Source organism: Pongo pygmaeus, chromosome 7 (assembly GCF_028885625.2).
Source record: "Pongo pygmaeus isolate AG05252 chromosome 7, NHGRI_mPonPyg2-v2.0_pri, whole genome shotgun sequence".
In the NCBI taxonomy this organism is placed as follows: domain Eukaryota; kingdom Metazoa; phylum Chordata; class Mammalia; order Primates; family Hominidae; genus Pongo; species Pongo pygmaeus.
The window spans coordinates 87,575,811-87,601,035 of NC_072380.2; the positions used below are offsets into that span (position 1 = coordinate 87,575,811).

General features: G+C 39.6%; 1 protein-coding gene across 2 annotated transcripts in view; it reads left to right on the forward strand.

Annotated features, from left to right (window-relative positions):
• Positions 1-10,858: 10,858 nt before the first annotated feature.
• Positions 10,859-25,225, forward strand: part of HNF4G (hepatocyte nuclear factor 4 gamma) — a 155,105-nt gene continuing 140,738 nt past the window's right edge. For both annotated transcript variants that reach the window (XM_054499480.2, XM_063668917.1), the window contains exon 1: positions 10,859-11,179. The gene's annotated coding sequence lies outside the window, so the exon portion shown is untranslated. The remainder of the gene's footprint in view (positions 11,180-25,225) is intronic.

Genomic DNA, 25,225 nt, shown 5'->3' on the forward strand with positions numbered 1-25,225 from the left:
AATCCCAGCTGCAATTTTAACACACACACAAAAACTTAACGTAAAGACTTTTAATTAGATAAAAGGTAGTTGTATTAGTCTGTTTGATTTGCTATAACAAAATGCTGGGTGCCCTAAATAACAGAAATTTACATTCTCACAGTTCTGGAGCCTCAAAGTCCAAGATCAAGGTTCCAGCTGGATTTCCAGCGGTGGTTCTCCTCCAGGCTTGCAAATGGCTGCTTTCTCACTATCCCCTCACTCACGTGGTCTTTCGTCAGTGTGTACGCACAAAAGAAGAGATGGGGAGCTCTCTGGTGTCTCTTTCCTACAATGCCAGTAATCTTATCAGATTAAAACCCACCCTTATGACCTCATTTACCCTTAATTACTTCCTTAGGGGCCACATCTCCAAATACAGTCAGGTTAAGGGCTGAAGATTCAACATATGAATTTGGAGGTACATATGGACATTCAGTCCATAATATACCATAACTTTGATCAGGTTTTCCAAGTGACCTAAATCTAAGAAAATTTAACAATCACTGATTTGGAAATTAGAAAGTTACAGGGATGCCATGCCTAGAATGCACAGGTTTTCTTTAAGTATTATTAATTAAGATATTAATAGGTTAAAAGATAGTAAAATATAAAAGATGAGACAGCCATTGGTTTTGCCTACATAATATCTATTCTCCTATACCTCCTTACTGTAGTAGACTTGGGAAAAAGTAACTATAAATTTCCCCCTTTCCTATAAGTATTGTGAGTTTGCCATCCTCCCATCATGAAGTAATACCTTTCTCTCTACTTGAACTTTGGATTAGCCATGTCATTGGCTGTAATCAATGGGACGTTAACAAACATAATATTAAATGATGCTTAAAAAGTACTAGTGTATTGGAGCTTGTCTTCTCTTCCTTTTTTTTAGGATTGCTGAGACTACCATGAGAAGTCATATCTTCCTGGATCAGGAATGGTCATATAGGGAAAGAGGAAGGCCCAGCCATCCCAGCTGAAGTCTTAGACAAGAGTTTAAGGCCATTGCAAATTATTCAGTCGAGCTGTCACAGAACTGCCCCACCAACCCAAAGAATTGTGAGATATAATATTATCATTGTTTTAAGCAACTATATTCTGAGGTGGCTTGTTAAACTGCAAAATTCAATGTATTAATACATATCAACAAAATCCCAAATGTATTTGGTTTGGCAGTCTGGTTACTGAAGATAACCTTCCTGTTATCTATGGCTACAAATAGTACCTTCTTGATCCAGCTCTGGCCAATGAAGCATACACATACATTGCTAATTGGTGTCTGGTAGTGGAGCCATCTAAAGGGAGACAATTCTTTTAGTTGGAATGGTCCTTTGGCCCTTTGCTTTTCCTCCTCCTTCTTCCCTGGAATACAGATAAAATAAAGGAAGCATATTTCAACCATGAGATAAAAGTCCCACTCTAAGAATGGTAGGACAGGAAAATAGAAAGCAATTGAGCCCTGATGGCAGTTTAGCTGCCCTACCAGGTCAGGACTACACAATCTCCAGACTTTTTGTTGTATGAGAAAAAGAAAATCTTTAATCCGCTGGAATGAATGAATGCAAATACCAACTGAAGGTATTAAAGAAGGTGGAGTCACTGACGGTTCCTATTTTGCTGGCTTTGTCAACTGGATAACGGTTCCATTAATCCAAAGAAAAGGAATATTTGGGGATAAGATAAATTTAGAAAATACTGAGTTTAAAGTGCCTGTAAAAGGTATAGAAGACACGGAAGATGAGAGATAAGCCAAAGTTGTTATAATACTGATACTTAGAGGGAAGATCTGGGTTTGAGTGTAATTTAGGGAATCAATAGCCAATGTTGTGGTAGGAAAAACTACTAGAGTGCATGGGATTTCCCAGGAAAAGTCAGAAGAAAAAAGTGTAAAGGAAGAATCTTAGGAAACAGCAGTTGTTATAGGATGGTTGGAGCAAAGTGTTAAGAAATACAGATAAAAGAATGCTAAGAGGGTTAGACATAGACTCTGGTGAGCTTAATATAAGGATTGAGCATGTCCTTATTGGATTTACCAATCAGGAGGCCACTAAGGCCCTTTCTGAGAGCAGAGTCCCTGGAGTGGAACCAGCTAAAGCCGGATTATGGTGGGTGGAAGAGGGAATGAAAGGTGTTGATAAGGAGACCATAAGTCGACTTGGCTAGTGAATCTCGGCTGCAAAGGACAAAAAAATAGGGCAACACCAGAAGGAGACAGAGTAGAGAGGAAATTTTGCTTTTGCTTTTTAAAAATATTTTTGTTTGTTGATAAGACTTGAACCTACTTATAGCCTGCAGGGAAGAAACCACTGGAGGGGGAGAGTGTGAAGATATAAGAAAAAGAAATACTGTAATTGATAGAACAAGGCCAGACATAGGCAGGAAGGGATGGAATCAAGAACACAGGTGGACGGATTAACCTTAAACAGGAGTTGAATCTCCTCTTCTTGTGAGAGCCTCAATATGTCCTCCTGAGAGGGGGAAGGTGCACTTAGATCTACATGGATACACAAGAGAGATACAAAGGGCCTGACTGCTGTAGTTTCAGTTTTTTATCTGCTGTCTGATCTTGATTGGAGGCACGTAAGACATCAGGAAGGCAGAACTAGTGGCTTCTCCTGTGTTAAACCATGGCAGGAATCCCGCGCCAGCTGCTGTCAGCTTTTGAAAGCATTCACTACTTGTAAATTAATACCTACATGCTACAGTGCTACTTAATTAGTCATCGTTAATATTTCAAATATTGTGGATTGCAACAAAACAAAAACATATTGTGTCATAGATTGATCATTCACCTACAGTTTCTAAAATGAGCAATATGCTTCCAGAAGAGAAGTCTTGCTCTCATGACACAATTATTGAGGAATTTGAATACGTTTAACCAGCTCAGGTTTATACAGTCACTGTCCTGAAAAGAGGATAATATTTTCTGTAATTAGATAATAGAAAAATATGTTCAGAACACACTTACATTTTGTTTTGTAAATAAAATAAAATTGGAAATTAGAATGAGGCAAAGTGGAAAAATAATTGAGATGACGAGGCCAGCTAAGTTCAGGGACAAATTTTTGGCAGTATGTTGGAGGGCTTTTCAAGAACCGTTTGCAGTAGCATTGGTAACTTCATGACTTGAAATTAAAGTACAGAGGGGCATAGACTGTGGAATCAATCTACAATAAAGGTTTGAATGATAGTGGTCAAAAATTATACTAAATAGATGAGATGAGTGAATATATTTTTTGCTTTTTACATATATTTTTCTCAGTACTTGATTTTTATAATTAGTGTTAATTAACTGATGTTTTTTTCTTTTCATTTGGATGTCTGATATATTACAGACCATGTGCCTTCAAGCAAATGCTCCTTTTGGATGTATCTTGTATCTCTTTTTTTTTTTTAATATTTATTATTTTTTTGAGATGGAGTCTTGCTCTGTCCCTCAGACTCTTTTAGCCTATAACTTGAATTGCAGTGATGTCTTTTTGCCTCTTTTGTTTATGGGAGGCAGTATGACATGGAAGATGCATGCCACCCTCGGCTCTGGAACCATATCAGCTCTGACCTACCAGCTTCATGACTTCCTGATTCCTCAGCTTCCGCGATCACCAGTAAAATCATGTTTACTATACAGATCTTCTAGGGTTGTTGTAAGTACTCAATGTCTTTAATTAAAATCCCATAAAACAATCCTGGCATATTAAAAGCACCCTTAAAATAAAAAATGTCAGCTATCATTAAAATATAGTGATGATTTTTTAATGGTTATTTCATTCAGTAAACCTTCTACATATGCTAAATATTTTATAATGTGAACTTCAACAAAAAATAGTTTTCAGTTGCCCTACCAAGTAGATTTTTACTTGTTTTTGATGAGGTTGTCCCTGGGTATCCATGGGTGATTGCTTCCAGGACTTCCTGAAGATGCAAAGATCCAAGAATGTTCATCTCTAATGTAAAATGGTGTAGGCCGGGTGCAGTGGATCAGGCCTGTAATCCCAGCACTTTGAGAGGCAGAGGCGGGTGGATCACAAGGTCAAGAGATCGAGACCATCCTGGCCAACATGGTGAAACCCCATCTCTACTAAAAATACAAAAATTAGCTGGGCTTGGTGGCCCATGCCTGTAATCCCAGCTACTCAGGAGGCTAAGGCAGAAGAATCACTTGAACCCGGGAGGCGGAGGTTGCCGTGAGCTGAGATCATGCCACTGCATTCCAGCCTGGTGACAGAGCAAGACTCTGTCTCAAAAAAAAAAAAAAAAAGTGTAGTATTTGTATATCACCTAATTATTAATACATCCTCCAGTATACTTTAAATCATCTCTAGATTACTTATAACACCTAATTTAATGTAAATATTATATAAATAGTTGTATTGTTTAGGGAATAGTGACAACAAAAAAAGTTTGTAAATGTTCAGTACAGATGCAACCATTCATTTTTTTTTTCCCAAACATTTTCCGCCGAGTGCGATGGATCATGCCACCAGCACTTTGTGAGGTCAAGATGGTTGGATTGCTTGAGCTCAGCAATTCAAGACTAGCCTGGGCAATCATGGTGAAACCCAGCATCTACTAAAAACACAAAATTTAGCTGGACATTGTGGTTCATGCCTGTAGTCCCAACTGCTTGGGAGGCTGAGATGGTAGGATTGTTTGAGCCTAGGAGACAAAGGTTTCGATGAGCCAAGATGCACCACTGCATTCCAGCCTGGGCGTCAGAGGGAGACCCTGTCTTAAACAAATATATATTCGATCCTCTCTGTGTTGAATCCAGGGATGCAGAACCCATGGATAGAAAGGGCCGACTGTATTTGATGAGGTCTAATTTTGAAGGAGTATAAAACTCATAGCAAGGTACCAAAAGCAAGCATGTGAGTGTATGAGTATAATCAACTCCATCTTTCTTTGCTGCTGCTGCTGTTCCTTCTCCTTTTCATCCTTGTTTTCTCTTTCTTTTTGAGGAAATGAGAGATGGCTTTGTGTGCATATTTTCAGAGTCCAAACAGGAAGTAGGTACCTCTTAGCTGTTTTTTGAATTTTTGAAATTTGCTTATCAACTGGATCCAAAGCTGACAGCGAATTTAATCCAAAAAAAGGCAAATAGCATAAAATTTATATGAAGATATTTAGAAGGAAAACTAGTATTAAAATAAATTGATGATCTGAGTGAAGATCAATAACCTTAATGATTAATACACACAAAAGGAAATGAAATAAATTGAATGATTATGTTATAATGCTCCCTAGTGTAATAGTGTGTTTCTTTCCCTTTAGCTATAATTTTACATTTTTCTTTCATTTCTTATACTTGCTTTGGTTTGTAAGTAAGAAAACAACTAAACTCAGAGGATGCCTAGAATCAGCATTTTCTCTTATGCCCACTAGATGGCAGGTATAGGATTCTGAATGCTTTTCAGGAACTGTGTCACCTTTTTTTTTTTTAAGCACATTATAATTGCACTCATGTAAAGTTCAAAAATAGTCAAAATTAATTGGGTTAGAAGTCAGGATAGTGGCTACCTTCAGAAGATGGTAGTGACTGGAAGGGTTTATGGAGTACTGCAAATACCCTATTTATTTTATTTTTAAATTCATTTATTTTTTAATTGACATATAACATTGTATGTGTTTATTATATACAACATAATGTGTTGAAGTATACAAACATTGTGGAATTGTTAAGTCTAGCTAATTAACAAATGCATTGCCTCACATAGTCATCATTTTTGTGAGGGGAATACTTAATATCCACCCTCTTGGCATTTTTTAAAAGTACAATACCTTGTCCTTAAGTATGGCCTCCGTGTTGTACAATAGATCTCTTGAACTTATTTTGTCACCCATTCTTATTTGCAGCACTAGATGAGAAAACTAATTTTGTTCAAAGCACAAAATTTTAGAAACGAATCATTTTATCTTCAGCCCCTTCCCCCAGTCTCTACATAGATCCTAAAAAACAAACAAACAAAAAAAGGACTGGTAAAACTGATAAAGGAAGATAGGGTTTCTAATAAGGCTTTTAAGTATTTTCACACAATACACTCATTTTCCGTCTTTTTCCTTTCTCCTTTGGACACATACAATCCAAAATGTGGTGTAGTTTCTGTGTAATCTCAGTTCTCTTATTTTCTCACAGTGGAAAGATCCCTGTTGCCCAATTGCAAGGGGCAGTGAGAGAATACATTGTAAATAATTCATAGATTTACTTTGTTTTCTTTATGAAAAAATGAGAGTAGGAAATTGGGGAGTTTTAAATAGTTCTTTTTTCCTTGTTTCTCACCGTTTTGTTTAAAGTTTTTCTTTCTTTTTCTTTTTTCTTTTTTTTTTTTTTTTCCTGGCTTGAAATACAGCTGAAATAACTGAATTTTCTACTTGAAACGTGTGTGCCTTTCCACTGAGGGGCCAAGGCCCTGGAAATGTAAAGGGCCAATCTTTGTTACAGAGGGATTCATTGCAGTGAAGGGCGGGTTCTGCAAAGACAAACAGGTCTCACAGATAGTTGCCAAGGGCACCGAATACATCTTTGCATTACACCTTGAACTAGCATGCTCATATCACCTGTTTTTATTGCATGCACCATAAATGACTGTAAAAGTTTGCAAATCTTGTAGAGACCTTGGCAATCAATACTTCAGCAGGAAATCTACAAAGAGGGGGGTGGGAAGAGAAGAGATCCAGCCTAGTAGTTTGCCTATTTGGTACAAGAACCGTACCTTGACATGGAGAATTATTAAGTGTGTTCGATTTTCACGGTGTCTCAGCAAAATGCGTAACATACGCAGAGTAGTTTCAATTCAGACTCGCAATTTGAAATCTTGGTTTTGCATTTTTATTAACAGGTAACGGAGTCTGGGAACATTCCTGTGGCCTTCCTTAATCTGAACTTACTCTGGGTGCTTCTGATCTGTGACTTGAGTGCAAAATAAAGACTAATTTTTATCTGGGTCAATGTGGGGCCAACTAGGTGGCCAGTCCTGAAGGCCACGCCTGCAGCTTTAGTGTTTTCAAATGTCTGGCCACCAAATGGGGTCATGCCAAGTGTATAGACTTGTTTCTTTTCTTTTTAGAGTCTGCACAGTGATGATAGGACTAATCAATCCCCGTGCCATGTTCAATCGGTCTGTTCTACTGATATTTTTTGTTCTTGTTTCACCGTGTTAAATTTAAGTCTTTAAGAAGTGGACGCCCCGTGGAAAGCCCGACAAATCAAACAGTAGAGGAGGGTACCAAAATCCCGGGGTCCCAGTTACAGTCCGCTATTGCTCCAGGCCCAGCGAGGACGGATCTCGTTGGAGGCTACGGTGCAGGTCGGAGAAGATGAAATGGCCTCGCATCCCCCTTCCCAGGGGCTCCAGTCGGCAGCTTTAGAGCTCCGACAGTCTGTGCCCTCGCTTTGGGCTGTGCCAGGGAGCAAAAAACCTCTGCTTTTTTGAAAGAAGCCGGGGCAACAAGGTAGAGAGCCGCGGCCAGAAGCAGCCCCGGGCCATAAACCCGAGGCCTGGATGGCTTAAGGCTGAAACCGCCTCCGCCCCCACCCTCACCCCGCTGGCCGAACCCTCCCCCCTGCTAGCCACAGTGACCGGAATCCCAGCCTTCCCTTCTGAAGCATAAAACATTCAGTGGCCTCCAGGGAGTTTTTGAAATTCTGGCGGAGGCTGCTTTATCCGTTGTTTCGCCCCCTGGGTCAAATACTGGTCCACTGGGTGAGTTGGAGGAGCGATTAGCTCAGCTATAGACTAAATTTAACCTGAGTCCCGGTGGCCGCGTCCCGCCCGCGGTCCTTTCTATACGAGTGGCTTTGAAGGTGTCACTGAGCTGTGCCCAAATCTAGAAAAGAATGGGAGGGGAACGGCATGAGTTTTTAATTTTCTTCCTTTCCCCCCCGCCCCCGCGTGTAAACTGGGGTAAGGGTGGGCGGTAATCCCCACTGACTGAGCCCGCGCGGGGAGGTAGCGATTCCGGCGTGGGTGCCACCGCGGTCGCGAAAAATCGGGCTCTGAATCCGGTCAGCAGGGGTGGCAGCGGCCCCAGCAGCACCTAGGCAGGAAGAGGACACTTCCCGTTCGCGTTTGGTGGTTTCATGTACCAGGATATGGGCGCGGAGTTGCCCTCGGAAATAGGGTCTCTGGATGCTGAAATTATAAAGACCTTTTCCCCGAGGTTGTGCGCTCCGGCCCGCGCCCTCCCTACTTCCTGAGCCCTCTGCCTGAGGCCACTGCTTTTAATTAATAGTATCAGAACGGTTCGTGGGAGAACCTGGAGTTCTTATCAAGACAATCCTGGTGGCGTACGGAAGCGCGAGAGTGGAGGTGGGGGATGGTGGTTGGGGAGAATGATGTAAAAAAGATTAAGTACCAAAGCGAAAAGGAAAAGTACAGGCTAAACGAGACATTTAATAGGAAAGTGAAGTAAAGGGTTTTTTGACGCCACATTTTGTGTATTTAGTTTTAGGTTGAAAGAGCAGATGCAACATAAATATATATGTGTATAATTTCCCCCTAACCACTAACTAGCGAAATGGAACATTGTATCTACTGAGAACCTTTCCCTGAAAAATTATCCTGAGCCTTTCTTCTCATTGTTGTCCAACCCCCGGCCCCCCCAACCCACCACCCCCAAGCATCAGGGGATGACTCTCCATAGAGCACATTTTTCATCTTCAGCAGCTTAAAGCCATGCCATGGAGAATCGTAATAAATTAGTTTCAGGAACAATATAAGTGATGCTCTAAAGCTTGGTCGTGTAGCATTGGTTTATCTAGTAAAAACTGCCAAGCTCCAGAGTGGAGTCAAATCCTTGTTCCTTCTTCTAGTTCTTAACGTCGTTTATTTATTCATTCATCCATTCATTCATCTGAAACCCCTCCCTTCTTGCTCCTGGCACAGGAGGATTGGCAGTGTTACCTAAACTCTTCTCAGGGGTTTTTAAAAATTGAACAAATGCAATGTTTTTCTTAGATAATAACTAAGACTTCACAGAGTTTAATTTCTTGAATGCATGACTGTTTTTCTCATTATTGAAAATCCTCGTGTTGATAAATTTTATCACAAAGGTTCTACATATGGTGTCAAAATAATTTTGTACACAGAACATGTGATTATTTCCTGGTAGATCAGCGATTCTACCACATACCAGTAATGAATTGATTATCCGAAACCCAACCCACTTCCACTTACATCGCGGATTAACAGTGGAATAAACTGAGACTATTGAATTAAAATATTATTTCTCTGCTGGGAACAAGAGATGTCAGGTGTCATTAAAGCTTCTGTGAATGAGGATGAAGAACTTGTCTCCAGACTTTGTGTTTTATGGAAACTATACATTCACATTTTGGCATAGAATAGAACAAGCTTCATTCTCCAAGTATCTGGAAATATTTTTAAAGAGAATGTCCACAGGTGATCTGTAAACAACACACCTATGAAAGATTTGCATAATAAATATAACCCGTTAATTGTAACTCTTTTGCCTCTGCCGTGTCTGGATGGTTTCCCATGAGCGACATGAACAGAGGCCACTTTCTTGACATGGTTTGCAAACCGCGTGGGCAATGAGGAACCAAAGAATGTGTTTTGTTCAAAAAGGTCGATTTAAAGAAAAATTGTATATGATCTCTCTCCTTTGTCCTCATTTCTAAAACAGCCAACAACTTGTTTTTCAAAGAAACTTTCAGCAAGATATTCAGAAGGAGAAAACTGAGAAAGTTTAGTAAATCCGATCTAAAAAGAAAAAGAAAAAAAAAAACACCTAGCCCTTTGATCTCCCTGGCATTGTTATTACAGCCTTAAAATATCAGCCAACCCTCTGGTAGGAAAAGAAAAATCTTACGGATTAAGTAACTATTTATCTCATGATGATAATTACTTGTTTGACCTGAAGTCACTCATTCCTGAGACCACGAAGTTAAATTGTTGAGATGTTTTTAAAAGCCGGCACTCTGGCTATATTGCTGTTGAACAAATGCCTGACCAAGAAGATCAGCGCATCTGGGATGGGTCTGAGACCCGCTTCTGCAAGTCGAAAGCTAAAGGGTATGGGAGGGAGAAAGGGAAGTTTTCCATCAAATACATATGTAAAGAGGTACTTAAAGACTAAAACCACAGGTAGCTGGCACGGATGGGAACGGAAAACCATTCCCCCTCCTCTTCCCAGAACTCTTGCTGAGCTAGGTGATCAGGAGCGTCATGGTGGAATATAACCCCAGAGGCCCAAGGTGCAGTTTGAAGAAACGGTGGCGGCTTCCCCTAGTGGTGCGGCTTCAGAGCTGCCCCTAGGAACCCATTTAATTCCCTTTAATGATACTTCCAGCCGTTTTCTGGACCTCATGGGCTGAGGATGAAATCAGCATTCTAGGGTCAGCAGGCTTCTCCCTGCTACCGCGTGTCCAAAAGCACTTCCACAAGCCAGGGTTGACATCGCCCAAGACGAGGCGTGACCCGGAGCGGGGGAGGGGACTTCGCCCGCGTCGCGTAAAGGATGCCCTGGCCTCGGGCTGCAGGCGCGGACCCTCGGGGGCTCCCCAGGGTGTAGGAGGCGGAGACCGATCCGCTCTAGCCCCGAGCGGTCCAGCGCGGGGCGACTCGCCCGCATAGTGGAGATTCCGGCATGAGGCGGCGGCAGTCACAGCCTGGCTGCCCCGCGGAGGCCCGGGAGAGCCGCTGCGGTCTCAGGAGGCCGGGCTTTGGGACTTGCTGGCCCTACCGCCAGTCGCCCTGGGGCCTTGGGAACAGGGAAATGCGCGCGCCGAGGCGGTGGCGGCCTCTCTGCTTTCAGTTTTCATTGAGTCTGCTGGTTACTGTTTAACGTCCCCACCCACGTTTCAGTTTGTTTAGTAAATCGATCGGACTGTGAGAGTCAGGCCGCTGCCCTGTCGCCATTGAGCAAAGCTAATATTCTCCCAGCATATGGTCTAAAATCTTTGCTAGAGATCGGGAAAAACAAACAAACAAACAAACAACAACAAAATCCTTAAGCTTCCTCTCCCAAGTCCCCCCAGCCCCACCCCCACTTCCCACCTCCTCGCTTTCAGCAAACTTCCCAGCCTGGGAAAAGTGCGGCGCGGGACAGCGCGGCGGGGTGGGTGGGGGACCTGCTGCCGGGAGATGCGGCGGCGGCCGCGCGGCTGACTGCGACTCGGGAGCTCCGGGAGCGGCCCGCGCAGGTAAGTTTCTCCGCCGCCGCCCGGGGCCCGGGCTGGCCGCAGCGCACCGCCCCGGCGGCTGCCGGGCAGGAGGAGCCTCGGTTCCCCTCGGGCGGCTGAAGGAGGGGCTGAGCCTTAGGACCCCTAGGCCAGGCCGTGTTGAAAGCAGATACCCCGAGGCCTCGCCCAGCCTGAGCTGGAGGGAAGAAGGCGCTGGAGGTGGGGCAGCAGGGAGTTGGGGGAGCGGGGAATTGAAAGGTGCCAGTCCTTCTCCTTAGAAAAGAAAGAGAGAAGGAGAGAGAGAGAGAGAGAGAAAGAGAAAGAGTTGTATTTGTTTGGGTGCAGAGAAAGCTTTGGTGGCTGTAGCGGGTCATGTGATTCCCAGGTCTCTGGGGGGTCTTCCGTGGAAGTACTTCTGTGGCCTGTGGCAAGGCCAGGACAAATGGATGTTCATGGACCCTGGAGGTCTGTGGGGTGGTGCTTGGTCCTGCAGCATCACCCCATGCATGGCCTTTGCTCAAGTCTCAGCTTCCATCCATCCCTCATGGACACATTTTGGGAGTGGGCATCTGCCGGTGATGCCGTTGGGGGATATTTTAAATACAGTATTGAGACCTTCCTAGCTAACTTTGAGATGAAATGTCCTTTGGAAGCTTAGTTAACAACGTGCCAGTTAAGCAATAACCGTTCTGTGTCTAACTGAAATAAGCCAGCACGTGATAAGATCTTAGAATGGAATATATGTGCTTCATACCTGATGATCTGTGCTTATAAATCTTGCTCGGAACTGAGTCAAAGCACTGGTCCAACAAGCAAAACAATCAGCATGAGTGTTCACTTGCGGGCAAGGGCAAGAGAATACAGAATCCAGAAGCTCAAAAGTGAATGGGATGTCCCGGAAACTAAACACTCATTGAGAGCACCATTTCCTGGTTTTGTTTTTGTTAGTTTCTTCTGCTTTCTCGTTCATTTTACAGGTTTCCCTTCTCTCTTTAGAAGCGGTATTTGTCATTAAACATTCTTCCTGTCTAGATGTCACCGTTTTTCCTTAGGAGTCCTCCTGTCCCCACCTCCTCACCACCATTCCCTCTCTTTTCATGTCCTGTGGACACTCTCACTCAGGCCACCTGATCTGCTGTGTGGTTGAAGTAGGTGACCAAGTAGTGTTGGGTTCCTTCCTGGTATCATTTGAAGGTGTGGCAAGGAGAGGGAGGTGTGGTGAGTGGTGGTAAACTGCTCATTTTTCACTTTTCAAAATGGAGTGGAAAATTGAGAGCCGTTTGTCTTCCCATTTCTCCTAAGCTCCAGTTATGGGCCTACAAATAAGGACATTTTTCCAACGTGCTTTATGAAGGTTCAACTCTTTTAGTAAAGTGTGTTTATTAAGATCTCACAAATATTGCATTTTTAATCACAGTTATAGGCATATGGGATAGCGCAAATTTATTTTAGGGATTGCTAAGATTAAAAAAAAATACTCCTCATGCAAATAATAAGTATTTGTTTTTGAGTGCCTTGTTCTTTTTTTTTTTTTTTTTTTTTTTTCCGAGATGAAGTCTTGCTCTGTCACCTAGGCTAGAGTATAGTGGCGCAATCTCGGCTCACTACAACCTCTACCTCCCCGGTTCAAGCAATTCTCCTTCCTCAGCTTCCAGAGTAGCTGGGATTACAGGTGCCCACCACCACACCCGGCTGATTTTTGTATTTTTATTAAAGATGGGGTTTCACCATGTTGGCCAGGCTGGTCTTGAACTCCTGACCTCGTGATCTGCCCACCTTGACCTCCCAAAGTGCTGGGATTGTAGGCGTGAGCCACTCCGCCCAGCCTGTTTTTATTTGTTTTAAATTCTTGTTTTTTCTTTAAATTCTGAACGTAATATTTTCTCATAAAATAACATCAAAATCGTAGTAAAATAGAAAAAGAGCCCCCTCCTCATTCCACTGCATGTATGTGTAACTTCTGTTGATGTTTGGGTTTGTGTTTCTCTAATCTCTATGTGTATAACACAGACATTTTTCTTTTATTGTTTTAAAATTTGAATGGTTCATATCATACTAGTATTCTGAAATTTATTTTTCTTTAATATTTTTCAAATACTTATCTGTCAATATATACAGATTTTTTTTTTAAATGTGTCTGCCCAATGTAACCAGCCAGTGTCCCTCAGAATATTCGCTTGGATTTTTCAATTTCTAAGTATTACAAACAATGATGTGAATATCTATGTGCATTATCTTTACATGGGTACTGCTGAATATTTATTCTGAGAAGAGAATTGCTGGTACCAGGGAGATGTTTGATAGATATTGCCAAGAGCCTTTCTAAACACCCGCAGTATATTTATTGTACCATGCTTGCCAACACTTCATAATAATGATTTATTTAGAATGTTGTCAATCTACTGTTGAAAAATTGATTCCTCATTGTTGGGAATTATATAAACCAGTCCCAGAACATCTGACTTGGGGAGTTCGGGAATTTTGCTTTAAAAATATAATAAAATGGGAATGGAATTAAATATACTTGAATATACCATCTTATTCTAAGCTTGTAAAAGAATCTACTGCATTTGTTACTAACTATCCGTTTACTGAATGGCTGGAGATACTGATACATGATAATGAGCATTTCTAGATTGCAAACATGTGGACCATGTTTGCAATAACAACATGTTGCAGTTGTGATTTTGTGGTTTGTAACTACATGTTTTCCTTCCTAAGAGAAGATTCACACCCCTAGGGCGAAAGTATGATTTTAAATGAGGTGTTATAGCTCTGGGTCCTTTAAAAAGTCATCCATGCAAATGAAACAACTGGGTATGTTGTTGAAACAAATGCAGCCTTGCAATTACTTCTCTCCACCATCCTCAAAGGTATTTATACCTATTGGTGTCAGTCCTGACACTCGTATACAGACATAAGAAACTCTGCAAATATGGCTTACTCTTATTCTTATGTTTTAAAGAATACACACACACACACACACACACACACATATAGATCAGGTAATTCTTATTGACTATTTAATATACACTAGGTACTATTGTAGGCAATTTATATGCCTTTTGCTTTTTAGATTCTTATAACAATCCTGTGCCATTCATATTAACATTCTTCCTACTTTACAGATGGGAAAAGTGAACCAGAGAGAAATGAAATAACTTGACTAAGATTACACGTTTACACGGGATAGAGTTGGGGATTCAAATGCAGGCACGTCGGCTCTAGGTCGTGAACATAACTATGGCTCCTCCATGTCCTTATTGAGTTGCTCGCTGCACAAAGGTGCCTAACTGAGCAGAGGAACGGTTGAAACCTTTACACCACCTACAAACCAAACCATGTCCCTTTGCTCTTGGCTGAATATTCCCTGGGGAAGGCACTTTTCTAGGCCACAAAATATCTGTAAGAGGTATCAGCACCCTTGCTGCTGTTGGATAATTTGTAGGAGCTACAGAGACCTATTAGTTTCCATATGTATCTTTGTAACTCAATACTATTTACCCACTCATTATGGGTAGACCTTAAATAACAGATTTGCCTTATTGCCTGTTCTTCCCTACCTTATATTTTAAAACATGTTGACAGAGTATGCTCTTTACATGATAGAATTAGCTGATAACATCTGATGTTCCCCTGAAAACCTTTTACTTTATCAAGATGGTTTCCTGGAAAATGAATAGGGAGTTCACTTTTTTTCTTTTTGTGTGACACTCAACATTTTGAAGAACATGAAGGTCTTTGAGGATGACTAGCTTCATGGGAAGCTGCGTGGTTTATAAGTCACAAGGGCAGGCCTTGTCAGATGGCAAGGTTTACATCCCAGCCCAGTTATTCACTAAATGGGAAGGGAGGGGGTGCTTGGGCAACCTATCCTCTTTGAGGCCCAATTTCCTCATTTTTGAAATGTTTGCAATTATAATACCTATGTCATATAATTGGTAGGGTAATTATATATGCTAATCCATGGGAAATGTTTAGAACAGTGCCTGGCACATTGAGTACCAGGTATGTGTTCTGTGTTGCTGTTCTTACGGTAGAGTGAGATAATGCATCTAAAGCACTGCTTGACTTGTTGTAAGTTCTTAATAGGTGTTACTTGTTTTTATTGATCTTCTCTCTAGAGATTATTATATTTATATACGCAAAGTACTTATAACTTCAGAAAATTGTGGACCGCTGGAAACCTGTCCAAGCCCTCTAATAGGCCTTGGAGATGTATTGATGAATAAGAGAGTCTCTAATTTCTTGGAGCTTTCAGCTAAGCAATGTAGAGAAAAATCACACCAAGTATATTTCCATGGCTGGAACATTGACTTTGGAGTTATTCCTACCTGTGTGCAGATCTCAATTCTGCCCACTGTCAGTTGTATATCCCAGAGCAAGTCATTTAATGTTTCTTCAGATTAAATAGCTATGAAATGAGAAAATAGTTCTTACTTTCAAAGTACATGTGGATAAATTCTTGCATTATTTAAATTAAGCATTTTATCTGTTGAATGTTTGACACTCCCTACACTCTATTTCAGTATAGAAGAATTATATTTATAAAGAATAACAAAATGTTGACAAGAAATCTAGGCAGTTTCCCCCCCATCTCATTTAAAAGTATCATTATTTAATAGTAGGATATCATTTAAAAGTATGATACCACCTGGATCTGACAATTTAACGTTTTAAGTATTTTGAATCTTTGTTCCCGTGGGCTTATGCACTGTCTTGTGCTTTGCTTATGCTCTTGGCTGACTGAAGATTATGGACTGTGTTTTATAATTTTTTTTTTTTGCATTTTCTTATTTCAGGCATCATAGTTATAGGTTCCAAATAAAGTTAATATATATTATTTTAGCAGGAATTAAATTATAGGGTCTGTACATGGTACCTGGAATACAAATATAAGTATCACTGCAAACAGTGATAATCTACCTCGAAGACAAACATAAGGTGACAGTATTATATTAGGATAACCGATAATTATAATTAGTATAATACCATGGAAAACAGAAGCAAAAAGGATACATTTAGCTTGAGTAGCCTGGAGGTATTTCAGGGAAGTGTTAATGACTTCTGATGAGAACTTGCTGAGTAGAGAAGAATTAGAAAAGTATTTGGGGCAGAGGAGATTGGACTTGCAGTAGGAATAGTAGCAAGAGAAGGGGAAGGAACACTGGGCCAGATTCTAACAATATTGAATGTGGGTAACAAGGATTGGACGATGTCTGCTAGGCACCGGGAAGCCATCAAAATCTTTAAGCAGGTTGAGTTATGATTTTTTTTTCTTAAGATTCACTGGCAGCATTTTGGAAAATGGGTTAAAGACAGAAAGAAAGGGCGAGGAGAGGAAGACAGGAGAGGGCAAGAGAGGGAAGGGGAGGGGAAGGGAGGGGGGGTGGGGAGGGGATAGTAAGAACTTCTACCACAGTGTCCAGTGGCAATGAAGGTGAGAAGAGATTAGAATCTGTAGGTTTCAAAGGTATTTAAACTGAATTGATCAATTATAGAATATGTAAGATGAAGGGGTGAGAGAGATTGAAACTGACCTACATTTCTGTATTTCTCAGCAATGACTTAGAAACAACCCTTTCCTAAAGTTCTCCTGTCTGGCTGGGGATACCTATAAAAAAAAAATTATTGGCTGGGTATGGTGGCTCATGCCTGTAATCCTAGCACTTTGGGAGGCTGAGGCGGGTGGATCACTTGAGGTCAGGAGTTTGAAACCAGCTTGGTCAACATGGTGAAACCCCACAAAAAAATTAGGGTGGGCATGGTGGCAGGCGCCTGTAAGCTCAGCTACTTGGGAGGCTGAGGCAGGAGATTTGCTTGAACCTAGGAGGCGGAGATTGCAGTGAGCCGAGATTCCACCATTACACTCCAGCCTGGGTGACAAAGAGAGACTTTGTCTAAAAAACTAAAAAAAAATTAAAAAATCATTATTCACCATGCTAAGTATAATTGTTGAGTCCTGGAGAAGTATTGTTAAAACCTAGTGAAAAGCCCACTCACTTTTCCTGCAGTAGGTTAATTAAGAAATTAAATGTAAATTCTTTATTTTTAAGTTAGGTTTATTGAGATATAATTTGCAATCAGTAAAACCCCTTTTTATGCATGTGCTTCAGTGAGTTTTGACAAATGTACGTAGTTCTGTAACCATTACCACAATGAAGATAAAGAACATTTCTGCACCCATGCCCCTCAAACTCCCTGTGCCTTTTTTTAATTTTTCCCCTCCACTACACCCCAGGCAACCACTGATCTGATTTCTGTCATTAATGTTGCCTTTTCCAGGGTAATATATAAATGGAATCATGTAGTATGTACCCTTTTATGTCTTTTTTTTATAATTTAGCATAATTATTTTGAGATTCATTCATCTTACTGTGTGCATCAGGAGTTTATTCCTTTGGGGGAGAAAAAAAAAACACTGGATTTATAAGGTGTTATTGACATACCATAAACGGCATATATTTAAAGTGTACAATTTGAGAAGTTTTGATATATGTATATACCCATGATATCACCACAGTAAAGATAGTGAATATAGCCAACACCTCCAAAGGTTTTTTAAAGCTCTTTTATACACTCTTTCTCCTGTTCCTTGCCATCCCTTCCTCCCCTGTATCAAAGCAACCATTGATCTACTTTCTGGCCCTGTAAATTCATTTGCATTTTCTAGAATTTTATATCCATGGGGTCATGCAGTATTATTTTGTGTCTGGCATATTTCACTCAGTGTAATTTTGATATGCATTTACTTGGTTGCATGTATCAATAGTTGTTTTTAAAAATATTTTTTGTTAAATAGCATAATGTTGTATAGATATTCTGCAATTTGTTTATCCATTCACTTGATGAACATTTGGGTTGTTTCCAGGTTTTGGCTATTACAAATAACGCTGCTACGAACTTTCTTGTATCAAGTCTTGGTGTGTACACTCACATTTGTCTTATATGATTACCTAGGAATAGAATGGTTGGGTCACAGGCAAAAAATTACCAATCTGGTTTCCAGAGTAGTTGTCCCATTTTACCTTCCCACCAGTAGGGCTTGAGAGCTCCAGTTTCTTTACATCCTAACCAACACTTGGTATGATCAGTCTTCTAATTTTAGACATTCTAAAAGGTATAAGATATTTCATTGTGATTTTAATTTGTATTTCCCTAATGACTAATGATTCTAAACATCTTTTCATGAGTTTATGTAACATAAATGATTATCTTTGGTGAAGTTTTGTTCAAATCCTATGGAATCCCCTTCTTTTAAAAACTGAGTTGTTTGTTTTTTTTTTCATTATCAAGTTAGAAGAGTTCTGTATATATTATAGATATCAGTCCTTTTCAAGATATGGGTTTTGAAAATATTTTCTCCCCACATGAATTTATTCTTATATAAGGGATAGGATTTGAGCAAGAGAAAAAGGGTAAAGATATTATATTCATAAATGGGAATAGCATGTACAAATGAAAAAATAAAAAATTGGATTTATGAGGCCTCAATATGGAGTAAAATAGAAAAAGGTGATAGAAAATGAGTTTTCAAAAATAAAGAGTAGCCTGAATATAAAGACTTAAGGAATTTAGACTCTTTTTGTGAGCACCAATACTAATAAATATCAATACAATCACAATAGTTATACTAAGAACTGAGCATTGCAGTTTATAACGTGTTTTTATATACACAGTCTATAGTGTTTTCCCCTGCATCAATTTACTTTAGTCCTGTGACAACTATGTGAAGGCGCAGAGACTTGGGGCCATGTGAAATCAATATCAAATATAGGTTTTTGGGGTTTAAGCCAATGCCTTTTCAACCAGTGTGTGCATGTGTGTGTGTTGGGGGCGGGGGGCATGTATGTGTACATTTAATGGAGTGTGAGGAAAGAATGACAGCTGGATTGGTCTACAAGGGCTGAGAAGGGCACTTTCCCAATAGGGCAGGGGATAGTGTCCTGCTGAGCTCTGGCGGGTTGTACAATAGGTTCTGATAAAGTTTGGGGTGTATACCTGTACTTTAAAAATGACAATTCACAGTTATTATAGAATGGTTCACAAAAATTTCAAAATCTCAGAAGATATTTTAGATTCTGTGAATTTTTTTTAGTTGTCTTTTATTTGTAACCTGACTCTAGATAAATAAAGTAAAATTATGTTAGTTGATTTGTTAAGAAAAAAATAATGTGATCCAGTTCTTTTCTTTACTTTTAATTTTGTTATTTTATTTTTAATTTCTCATGGGAATTCAAAGAACTTACTTTTCAAACACAGTCCTTTTGTTCAGTATATTCTGATATCATTGTCTTGCTCAGGGCTCTGCCCTGACTTTTTTCTGCATATAGCTGACATGCAATTCGAACTTCAGATCAACTTCAGAAACATGAATAAAAATTACCTGCTGAACAGGCTCATGATTTGGACATTTTCATTTTTTTCTTCAGTTTTTGAACTTACTTGGAAGCTTTGAAATGTCCTGATTTGCTGTGTTTTCAAAATTTTCACCCATTTTTAACTCCTATAGGTTCTTTTTATGGTAAGTAACAGTGGCTTATAACCAAGAAAAATTGAAGTCTACTTGCCAATGTGTGGCTTCTCCATATTAAAATGCTATACCCTTAAAAGGAAGGTAAAAATGATTTTAATAGTAATTATGTTTAATACAGTAATTATGTTTAATATGCTCGTACACATTACTGTATTTGTGTCTCTTTTGTGTGATCAGCTCAAAATCACTTTAAGAACTGCTAGAGTGTTGTACAGCATGTCTATGTAGACTTCGCATGGGACCTGCCATTTTCTCACAGATAAACCTAGAAGGTTTGAGCTTCTTTTAAAATAAATTTGCAAAATCATTCTGTTTATGTTCATATTACTTAATTAGTTTGGGGTGATGAAAAACACATGCAGGTTTTGGAGTTAAATACACTTGATTCAAGCCTGCAGCTTTGAGAATGTTAGCAAACTTCCTGGAACTCTGCCTACCCAGTTTACTGTACATTGTGAGACATAAATAAAATGGCATTTAAAGTGCTCAGCATAGAGTCTGGCAAAAGGTGGATGTACTTAATAAATGTTGTGATTTCTTGCTATCTTGACTCTTCTTGATATTAATATTTCTATATATTTATTCCGATTACTATAGGTTTGGTACACACACATATGAGCATGTGCAGCTTGCACGCGCATGCACACACACACACACTGCTGTGACTAGTCAACATTCTCTTATTTTTATTTTTTATAGATGAGGGTCACCCAGGCTGAAGTGCAGGGGTATGATCATAGCTCACTGTAGACTCAAACTCCTGGCCACAAGCCATCCTCCTGCCTCAGCCTTCTGAATAGCTGGGATTACAGGGAGTTAACATTTATTCAGTTTATATGTGCTAGATACTAAATACTTCACATATATTAAATTGTTTAATTCTTTTAATAACTCTATACGGTATAAGCTATTGTTATCTCCACTATGCTGCTGAGGAAACTGAGTCAAGGAGATGCTATGAATACCCAGTGAGACTAAACAATTACTGTAAGCATTAAATAGGAACCAAGGCCATTCATCTCCAGAGCCCAGTTTCTTCTGATAATAACTTAAATACTAATAAGATCTTATGCTATTAATCTCATCTCAGTTTATACAGTATCTTCTAAAGCTAAAAATAAAATAAGGTAATTTTATTTTTCTCCTTTGTGTTCTATCAATTATTTATATGAAGCATATGAATGATTTCACTGAATTCAATTTGAGCATCTATTAGGTGAAAATAATTTAACTGATATTTCATGTGTAAATAAACAATACGGCAGATTGACTTCTGAGACATGTTAGACTAAATTTTGTAAAACCCTGAACATGATATTTTAATTGAAACTAATTTATGAAATCAGGAATAAAAATTATAATAGTCACATGTTTGATCAAATAGAAGCTGGTGCTTATGGTATTCATTTTTATCCAGTTTTGCACGATAAATTTTGAATACTTAGTTAATTATAAATGTGTGTGTCTACACACACACACACACACACACATATATTTTAGGTAGGTGTGTTAGTTTGCTAGGGCCGCCATAACATGATTGCACATACTGGGTGGCTTAAATAACAGAAATTTATCTTTTCACAGTTCTGGAGGCTAGAAATTTAAGATTAAGGTTTCAGCAGGCTTGGTGTCTTCTGAAGCCCTTCTCCTTGGCTTGCAGATGGCTGCTTCCTCCTGGTGTCCTCATATGGCCACCCCTAGATTGGTGTGCTGTCTGTGTCCTGATCCCTTTTTATAAGGACACCAGTCATATTGTATGAGGGCCTACCAACTTGACTTCATCTTACCTTAGTTATTTCTTTCTGAGGTACTACTGGGGGTTAAGACTTTAACATATGATTTTGGGAGGGACACACAGTTCAGCCAATAATAACAGAGCAACCATAAAATGGTTTTGTCTCATTAGAAGCTTGGATGTTTTAAATCTTCCTTACAGTCTATGCATATATTTGTTTTCGACTATCAATTAAATCAACTCGGTTCAAACATCTAGAATCAAAACCATTTATGTTTACTTGTAGAAAGCTGTCCTCTCTCTTAACAATCATATCCTCATCCACACTTTCCTCATTGTTGGCCTTAGTATATTCCCCTTTTGACAAGTCCTTCTGGCTAGGACAAATGGCAAAATTGATGTGGCTTGAGGATGATATCTGGAGTCACTGAATATATAGAAAGAAGAATCTTTCATGAATAACCTAGTGATAAGTCTCTCTCTCTTTTTTCTTTTTTTTCGAGTCACTGAATATATAGAAAGAAGAATCTTTCATGAATAACCTAGTGATAAGTCTCTCTCTCTCTCTCTTTTTTCTTTTTTTTTTTTTTTGAGATGGAGTTTCGCTCTTGTTACCCAGGCTGGAGTGCAAAGGCGCGATCTCAGCTCACCGCAACTTCCGCCTCCCGGTTGTTGCCATTCTCCTGCCTCAGCCTCCCTAGTAGCTGGGACTACAGGCATGAGCCAGCACGCCTGGCTAATTTTGTATTTTTAGTAGAGGTGGGGTTTCTCCATGTTGGCCACACTGACCTCGAATTCCTGACCTCAGGTGATCCGCCTGCCTCAGCCTCCTGAAGTGCTGGGATTACAGGCATGAGCCACAGCGCCTGCCTGTGATAAGTCTCTTGTTTTTTAAAAAATTATTTTTGTCTGCTACTTATGTACAAACCATTATTTTCCCATCATGGCCTTTGAGTAAATGATAGTGTTTTGATTAAATGGCAGCAGAGGGAAGTTCTGTGGACATGCACGTTTGTGTCCCTGAGACTATCAGAAGTTAAACAACAATGCCAAAGTAAGCTGAACTCCAAAGCAAGGCAGATACTGTGTTTGCATTTGGGAGAAACAGTTTAAGTATTTCTTTGAGGCTTTTCTACTCTGCTCGGTTCAGGTCCTCATACCGGCATTTATGTATCACCTTAATTTATAAATGGTGAGTTTTAGTAAGAAGCATTGAATTTACACAAACAATAATCCAGAGGCTACTAAACTGGGTACTTCTCTTGAATCAATGGAAAGAAAAACACAGCAAAGCACCCTTCATGCTGAGCAAAAGTTTCAAGATGTCAGACCCATTCCGAGGGACACTGTCTATGGTGGCATCCCCTCTGTCCTGTTTGAAAGAGATAAATACACATAAGCCTTTAAGATACAAAGGGCAGTTTCTGTATTTGAAGTTATGCATTAAACAGGTGATTTCAGAGTTTCTCAGCTAAAATCCTAACAACTCTGATTGCAGTACAAGCTCCATGATTCACGCCCACAAACACTTCAATGTCACTTACAATGTAATTTCAGCTCATGGATGTTTAGAAGAGTGTGCTCACTCCAGTGCGTCTGTTTTAAAACAGCGAGTGATTAGTTGTGTTATGGCTTTAGCCATCTTGCAATAAATGTATTAGGAACAGTGGTTTATTGATTTAGATAAATGTATCAGGTCCTAGCTATTTAACTTCTTTGTGCTTTAGTTTGCACATCTCTAATATGGGACACTACCACTTAACATTCATAGGATTCCTGAGAATCTTCAATTGAGCAACATATATAAGACAACACTCAGCACCATTTCTGGCACTTGGTAGTTGCTTAATCAACTGAAATATTTTTTCACTATTATTTTTAATTTCCTCTTACGATATCAGAACTAGGTTAAAAAAAAAACTCCCAATTTTTGGCTTAAATCAAAAGCCAAGAGTCTTCTTAATTTCTGTCTTCTCCTTACACATCTTATCTAATTCATCAGTAAATTAGAGATCTGCCAATATTACCTTCAAATGGACCTCACATTTTCTACTTATCTTTATCTCTGCTGCTGCTATGTTGTCTGAGCCAATTGTGTACGTGGACAACTGCTGTAAGTCTACGAACTGCTTTCTCCGTAACCATGTTGCCCCTTCAAGGAGGACATTCTTAAAACATAAATAAGAATATATTATCTTCCTGCTTAAAATCATCTGATTGGTTTCTCATTGTACTATGAATAAAGTCCAGACTCTTTCTTGTGGCCTATGAGGCGTTTGATGTTCCGGCCTCAGCCGTCTCTCTTTTACCTCTTGCAACTCTCTTTGACCCCTGAAGTTTTAGTCACATCTGAGTTTTCTTCATTCTTCTCAAATTAGTCAAGCTATTTTTTTTTTTTTTTTTTATCTCAGGGCCTTCCTTCATCGTTTGTGTTCAATATTCCTTCCAAACCCTTCCCCGACCTCCCACACATAAACATCACATGAATATATTTTATCCTTTAGTTCTCAGTTTCTGTGAGTTTCCTCTGATTTGTACAGGTGTCTTTTTTTCATATTTATTGATGATTGGAGATAACTGAATAGACCCAGCTGACTGGGAGGTCTCAGCAGCAGACGGTTGAGTGGATATTGTCACAGAAGACCAGGCAGCAAGAGGAGAAAGGAAATTAGGATGCTGAGTATTTAATGAAGCAAAACAAACAAAATAACTCTGACTCATTCTTTACATATAACTTGAAAATGTAAATTACATGACGTAATTATTTTTGTTTAGATTAAGATATGATGATTACTAAGAAGTGCTAGTGGAGGACTCTAAAGCAGTACTGGACAATAAAAGTATAATTCAGCCTCATGTGTACTTTTAGTTCTCTTATAGCCACATCGCAGGTAAGTAGAAACAAAAGAAAGTCACTTTAATAATCTATTTTATTTAACCCAATATATTAAAAATATAATCATTTCAATGTATAGCCAATATAAATGTACAAATTATTAATGAGAAAAAACAAAGCAAGCAAAATTATTAATGAGTTCTTTCCTGTTCCTTTTTCATGGTAGGTCTTGGAAATCTGTGCATTTTACACTTGCAGCACATCTCACTTTCTCGCAGTCACAGTTCAGAGCTCTGTGACCACATGTGGCCAGTGGCTACCTAGTTGCTCAGTCCAGGTCTAAGGGTTATTTAAAAGAAGTTTAATCTGCACCATTCCTTTATCATCTGGGATGACTTTTTATTCAATTTTGTGACAATTTAACTTTGAATTGGTTTTTTAGATTAGATATACCAGCTTTCTATTTTCAATGACTTTTAAATAGATGTATGGGAAAAATATTTTCTTGCATTTATGAAAAACCTATCATCTCTATCTTAATTATGTTTGAAGATAAATAGGGTTGACAGGGGTTAGTTTACACTGGAGAGTTGACAGTACTGCTAGGGTTTCTGCAACTTTTAAGATTTATGTAAGAGGCAGTTTACACGGAAATTGCACATGCAAGTGGCTCACAAACTTGAGTGGGCATCAGAATCAGCTGGGAAGCTAGTAACTCTGAAGATTTTTTGGCTTCACCCCAGGACTCAGTCAGTCTAGGATGGTGCCGAGCACTTCCATTTGTAGCAAGTTTGCAGGTGCTGCTGCTGCTGCTAGTAGAGGCCAGTACTGGCATAGACCGTCTCGTCTCTCCACATGCACGGTGCACGTGGAGATTGCCTTGAGCAACAGGGCATGTTTTACTTCTTTATATGGTTGATGATGCAGACCCTGGAAACTACTCTTTTTTCGTTTGTTTGT